Here is a 7,040-nt window from a genome sequence, read left to right as displayed (position 1 = left end):
TCTTCGACCCCTTTTATGAGTTATTGCCCCTGAAAGTTTTTGATTTTTACAAATAATTAAAAAAACTTAAAACCATTTATCCTAGAGACATGGGACCAACTGCATTAGAATCTTCATCCTTTGACCTTTTAATTTATGTCAAGGTCAAAGGTCAAGGTCATTCAAAATATGAGAAATTTAGCTCTTTTTAGATCGCTTTTCTCTTTCAACATATACTACATATAATTGAATCTTTAGTATGTCCTTTTAAATCCATTTTAAAGATTTGATACCTGTACCCTAAGACTGGCCCCTTTAAAAGTTATTGCCCCTTACATTATTGACCTTGTTATCGCTACCCCTTTGAAACCATAGACCATAGAGACACCAAACCTTCACCAATGTCTTGGGTTTCTCAAAGCACAACTTCAACATATTCAGTGTGAAAGGATCCGCTGACCCCTTATATGAGTTATTGCCCTTTTATGTGTTTGTGCTAATCGTTAACTTTTAAAACGGATAATCATAGAAACATGAGACCAACTGCAATGTGATCATTGACCTTTGACCCTGAATATTAGGTAAAGGTCAAAGGTCAAAGTTACTTCAAATATTGAGAATTTAGCTCTTTTTATATCTCTTTTGTCTTTCAACATACATCATTTTTCATTGCATCATTAATATGTTCTTTTAAAACCAATTAAAACATCTTTCTTGGCCCTTAAGCCGGGCTCCTTTAAAAATTATTGCCCATCTTACAAATAAAGCTTGTTATCACTAGTCCTTCGAAACCGTTAACCCTGGAGATACCAAACCTTAATCATTAATGTTTTGTACTGATTTAGTAGACTCTTCAATCTATTCAGTGCGAAAAGATTCACCAACCCCTTTAAATAGTTATGGCCCCTGAAAGTTTTCCAAGTTTACATTGACTTGAAAGTTTTTTGGCCTCATTTGACCTACTGAAGAATGGATCAAGATTGAAGGTCAAGAAAGAAATCCAGAAAAGGTGGAAAGACCTCTAATTGTTCGCGAACAATTAGGATTACTAGTTATTATTATTATTTTTCCTCCACGTGATTTTGAGTTTCAAGATTTATCGAAAAGATTTATAGTCCATAAGAATGTACTCCTTAAAATATTTTGGCAGTTCACCCTGCATATATGAACTTTGACCCCTCAAGGAGTTATTGCCCCTTTTGCAATAAAAGCTTGTTATCGCTACTCCTCCGAAACCGTACACCGTAAAGATACCAAACCTTCACTAATGTCTTCGACTAGTCAAGGAGACTCTTCAATCTATTCATTGCGAAATGATTCTTCGATCCCTTTTATGAGTTATTGCCCCTGAAAATTTTTGATTTTTACAAATAATTGAAAAAATTTAAAACCATTTATCCTAGAGACATGGGACTAACTGCATTAGAATCTTCATCCTTTGACCTTATGATTTATATCAAGGTCAAAGGTCAAGGTCATCCAAATTATGAGAAATTTAGCTCATTTTATATCTCTTTTGTCTTTCAACATATACTACATATCATTGCATCTTTAGTATGTCCTTTTAAATCTATTTTAAAGATTTAATTTCTGTACCTTAAGACTGACCCTTTTAAAAGTTATTGCCCCTTAGAGTATTAACCTTGTTATCGCTACTCCTCCGAAACCGTACACCGTAAAGATACCAAACCTTCACCAATGTCTTCGACTAGTGAAGGAGACTCTTCAATCTATCATTGCAAAAAGATTCTTCGACCCCTTTTATGAGTTATTGCCCCTGAAAGTTTTTGATTTTTACAAATAATTGAAAAAAATTAAAACCATTTATCTTAGAGACATGGGACTAACTGCATTAGAATCTTCATCGTTTGACCTTTTAATTTATGTCAAGGTCAAAGGTCAAGGTCATTCATAATATGAGAAATTTAGCTCTTTTTAGATCTCTTTTGTCTTTCAACATATACTACATATCATTGCATCTTTAGTATGTCGTTTTAAATCTATTTTAAAGATTTAACTCCTGTACCCTAAGATTGACCCCCTTAAAAGTTATTGCCCTTTACAGTATTAACCTTGTTATCGCTACTCCTCTGAAACCATAGACCGTAGAGACACCAAACCTTCACCAATGTCTTCAACTATTCAAGGAGACTCTTCAATCTATTCATTGCGAAAATATTCTTCGACCCCTTTTATGAGTTATCGCCCCTGAAAGTTTTTGATTTTTACAAAAAATTAAAAAAAATTAAAATCATTTATCCTAAAGACATGGGACCAACTGCATTAGAATATCCATTTTTTGACCTTTTAATTTATGTCAAGGTCAAAGGTCAAGGTCATTCAAAATTTGAGAAATGTAGCTCTTTTTAGATCTCTTTTGTCTTTCAACATATACCATATATAATTGAATCTTTAGTATGTCCTTTTAAATCCATTTCAAAGATTTGATACCTGTACTCTAAGACTCAACCCTCTAAAAGTTATTCCCCTTACATTATTGACCTTGTTATCGCTACCCCTTTGAAACCATAGACCATAGAGACACCAAACCTTCACCAATGTCTTCGGTTTCTCAAAGCACAACTTCAACATATTCAGTGTGAAAGGATCCGCTGACCCCTTATATGAGTTATTGCCCTTTTATGTGTTTGTGCTAATCGTTAACTTTTAAACGGATAATCATAGAAACATGGGACCAACTGCAATGTGATCATTGACCTCTGACCCTGAATATTAGGTAAAGGTCAAAGGTCAAAGTTACTTCAAATATTGAGAATTTAGCTCTTTTTATATCTCTTTTCTCTTTCAACATACATCATTTTTCATTTCATCATTAGTATGTTCTTTTAAAACCAGTTAAAACATCTTTCTTGGCCCTTAAGCCGGGCTCCTTTAAAAATTATTGCCCATCTTACAAATAAAGCTTGTTATCACTAGTCCTTCGAAACCGTTACCCCTGGAGATACCAAACCTTAATCATTAATGTTTTGTAATGATTTAGTAGACTCTTCAATCTATTCAGTGCGAAAAGATTCACCAACCCCTTTAAATAGTTATGGCCCCTGAAAGTTTTCCAAGTTTACATTGACTTGAAAGTTTTTTGGCCTCATTTGACCTACTGAAGAATGGATCAAGATTGAAGGTCAAGAAACAAATCCAGAAAAGGTGGAAAGACCTCTAATTGTTCGCAAACAATTAGGATTACTAGTTATTATTATTATTCTTTCTTTCTTCTTGGGACTTTTTTGTCCACGAGTGTTCTAAGAAACTACTCAAGGGATCAATATGAAATCTTTTTAGGATGATAGTATAGCATATGTAGATGTGCGGAACGAATGTCATTTTGTCTGAAAATGCATGCATGTGCATGCACGTGCATTGGATTTTTTGTTTACAAACTTTGGAATGAGTCTAACTTTTTTATTTTTCAATGAAATCGTTTGCTATTTATATCGTAGGTATAACAAGGGACCCTTAACTGTTTGGCATCGTCAAAATTTCAATTCTGCACGCTCATGCACGTGTGCTTCAATTTGATTGGATAATACAAAACCGTTTATAACATTCATACCAATTAAGGAAATTTAATGATATTTACAGGATAGGTAGACATGCCAAATATCTACAGCTTGATGTAATAAAAATTGCAAATGCGCATGCGCACGCACATGCATTGTGTTTTGAAGGTTCAATTCTTTCAATGACCATAACTTTTTATTTTTTTGTCAAAATCTTTTCAAACATGTATTGTATATGTATCTTAATATTCTTAACAAAAGTGTACAGTCATAATTACCATCCGGCACGTGCATGCACGTGTGCTAACTTCTGATTGGACGATTTTCAAATCGCCATAACTTTCTTATAAATGATGGAAACAATATGAAATTTATACTGTAAGTATATCTATCAAATGTCTATTGAATGACATCAACATTGATGCTGAGTCATACTCACGTGCGCGTGTATGCACGTGCATAGCTTTTCTTTCATTTTTCGGGTACTAAAATGGTCATAACTATTGAATTAAAAACTGAAATGAATTCAAATTTACCCTGAGGATCTATGATATGAATGTCTATGAAATGATGTCAACAAATTTTCCATTATCAAAATCGGGTGCGCGTGAATGCGCGTGCATTGTAATTTTTGATGTCTAAATTTCAGTATTGGTCTATAACATTTTGAGATTGCAATGAATAGGTTTGAAAATTAGGTTGCAGGTATGTTTTGGGCCTCTCAATTTATTAATAGTCTCAAAATCACTTCCCTGCACGCTGATGCACGTGCGTTTAATTCTGATTGGACGATTTTGAAATCCCAATAACTTTCTTATGAGTGAAGCAATCGATACCAAATTCATATAGCAAGTATATTGTTCTAATGTCTATTGAATAGCATCAACAAAATTGCTGTGTGGTACTCACGCGCACGTGTATGCACGTGCATTGATTTCGGTCTTTGTAGTTTTGAGTTGCCGTTAATTTCTCGGTTTTCATTGAACAGTTGTGAAACTTCTCTTGTACTCATATAGTAAGACTTCTAATGTATCGAGATGGTCGAATTATTTATATGCACGTGCATGCACGTACGTACACGTGCACAAAACTCTCAGATCTTTATAACTGATTTGAACTAGTTTGAAATGGACTGAACGTTATAAGATAGTTATATATTCACATGCTACATAGTTTGCAATGATCAAAACAACGTGTACTGAAATAAATGTCACCACTTACTAAATGGGGGAATGTTTGGGAACATCTGTAACGGTCCCCGTTACAATAAGTACTAGTTAAGGTCTTCCGTTTTCAACGGAAGACCTTCTAGTGATTCTACTGTTTATTATTATTATTATTATTATTTTTTTTTTTTTTTTTCCCTTTCGTCTCCTAGACCGTTGGATGGATTTTCCTGAAACTTTCACAGGTTATAGAGAACAATGGTACCTCGAGGCATTTTTTTCATTTTTTTCAAAATTCACTTCCAGTCGCAAGATATGTCCAATTTTCGTCTTTTTACAAGATATTTTGTCCAGCGTTTTTCTCAGAAACGGTAAAAGATAGAGTCACCAAATTTTCAGAGTTAATAGATCTCACTTTGTAGGCGTGCAGTAGGGGGTTAAGAATGTCGGCCGTCACTTCCGGTCGTCACCGGAAGTGATTAAAGGAAACAGGAATTTCAAACTTTTTTCTTTCAAATTGAAACCTATTTCGGTTTACTATATCTCGTTCTAATTCTCAAAAAATGTTGACCCCACCGGAAGTTGAATCTTCAACTTCCGGTTATATCAAAGAAAGCCTATTCATTCTCTCATTTTTCAGTGCCATAAATCTCGGTCATGAAAGTAGTTAATGAGTTGAGTTTTAAATATATAATAGTCACTATAAATGTCTAAAGTCACGTCAAATAATTTTGTAAAATTTACTTCCGGTCGGCAAATACGGCTTATTAGCTGTTTTCGTTGTCCAGCGTTTTTCTCAGAAACGGTAAAAGATAGAGTCACCAAATTTTCAGAGTTAATAGATCTCAAATTGTAGGCGTGCAGTAGGGGGTTAAGAATGTCGGCCGTCACTTCCGGTCGTCACCGGAAGTGATTAAATGAAACATATATTTCAAACTTTTTTCTTTCAAACTGAAACCTATATCGGTTTACTAGGTCTGGTTCTAATTCTCAAAAAAATGTTGACCCCACCGGAAGTTGAAACTCGAACTTCCGGTTATATCAAAGAAAGATTATTCATTCGCTCATTTTTCAGTGCCATAAATCTCGGTCATAAAACAAGTTAATGATTTGAATTTTACATATGTTATGGGACATTATAAATGTCTAGAGTAAATTTAAATATTTTTGAAAAAATTCACTTCCGGTCGTGAGATATAGGGTGGACATATTCAAACCTTGTTTTTTCAGTTTCTCAACAATGAATATAGATAGACGCTTGAAACTTGTAGAGTTGATCAACTGACATTAGTCCATTGTACACATACATTCAATTTTTTTGTCCGTCACTTCCGGTCTATACCGAAAGTATTTGAAAAAATGTCGATTTTCCGATTTCTTCGAGTGATTTCTCAGAGATGGCTGAAATTTTCAGGAATAATGTCTTATGAAATGACCTTGCTATAATTATTTTTGTTTTTACAAAATTCACTTCCGGTCGGAAAATATGGCCGATTTTCTGTTTTTCAAAAGGAATTTTGTCCAGCATTTTTCTTGGAAAAGGTAAAATATAGGTTCATCAAATATTCCGGGATGATCAATCTCCGTTTGTAGGCGTCCAGAAGGGGTTTGAACATGTCGAACGTCACTTCCTGTCGTCACCGGAAGTGATGGAAAGAATCGCAAATTTCAAACTTTTTCCTTTAAATTGAAACCTATACTAGTTTATTAAGTCTCCTTCAAAGTGTCAAAAGAATATTGACTCTGTCAGTAGTCAAAACGACTACTTCCGGTTTCTTGATAAAATACCTTTTTAATTTTCGTCTCTTTGTCCCCATAAATCTCGCTTGTATTTGAAGTCTTTCATATGATTTTCACATGTCTTAATAAAAGTATCAACTTGTAAAGTTTTGATCATTTTGTTTTTCAAAATTGACTTCCGGTCGGTAGTAACCTACTACTTTTTCTTTCTTAGGTTTACTTTTTTTTTTGAGAACTCTTTCAGATAAAGACGTGAAATTTTCAGGGAATATAGACAGTAAAGAGTCGCTGTCATTTATAGGAAAACGCATCTGAATAGTACTTCCGGTCGTCACCGGAAGTTACGAGAAAGGAGTAAAAAATTCGATAATACATTTCTCATTCATTGTTAAGGCACATTTTCTGATACATTTAAATGGTTTTTGTAGGAACAGAAAGTTCTTTACCGGAAGTGGTCTAACGGAAGACCTACTCATTACTAGTAATGAGTTTCTAGTTATTATTATTATTATTCTTTCTTTATTCTTGTCACCCTTTTTTGTCCATGAGTGTTCTCAGAAACTACTGAAGGGATCAAGACGAAACCTTTTTAGGATGATAGAATACTCTTTGTAGATGTGCGGAACGAACGTCATTT

Source organism: Ostrea edulis, chromosome 3 (assembly GCF_947568905.1).
Source record: "Ostrea edulis chromosome 3, xbOstEdul1.1, whole genome shotgun sequence".
NCBI lineage: Eukaryota > Metazoa > Mollusca > Bivalvia > Ostreida > Ostreidae > Ostrea > Ostrea edulis.
This window is presented reverse-complemented; position numbering follows the sequence as displayed.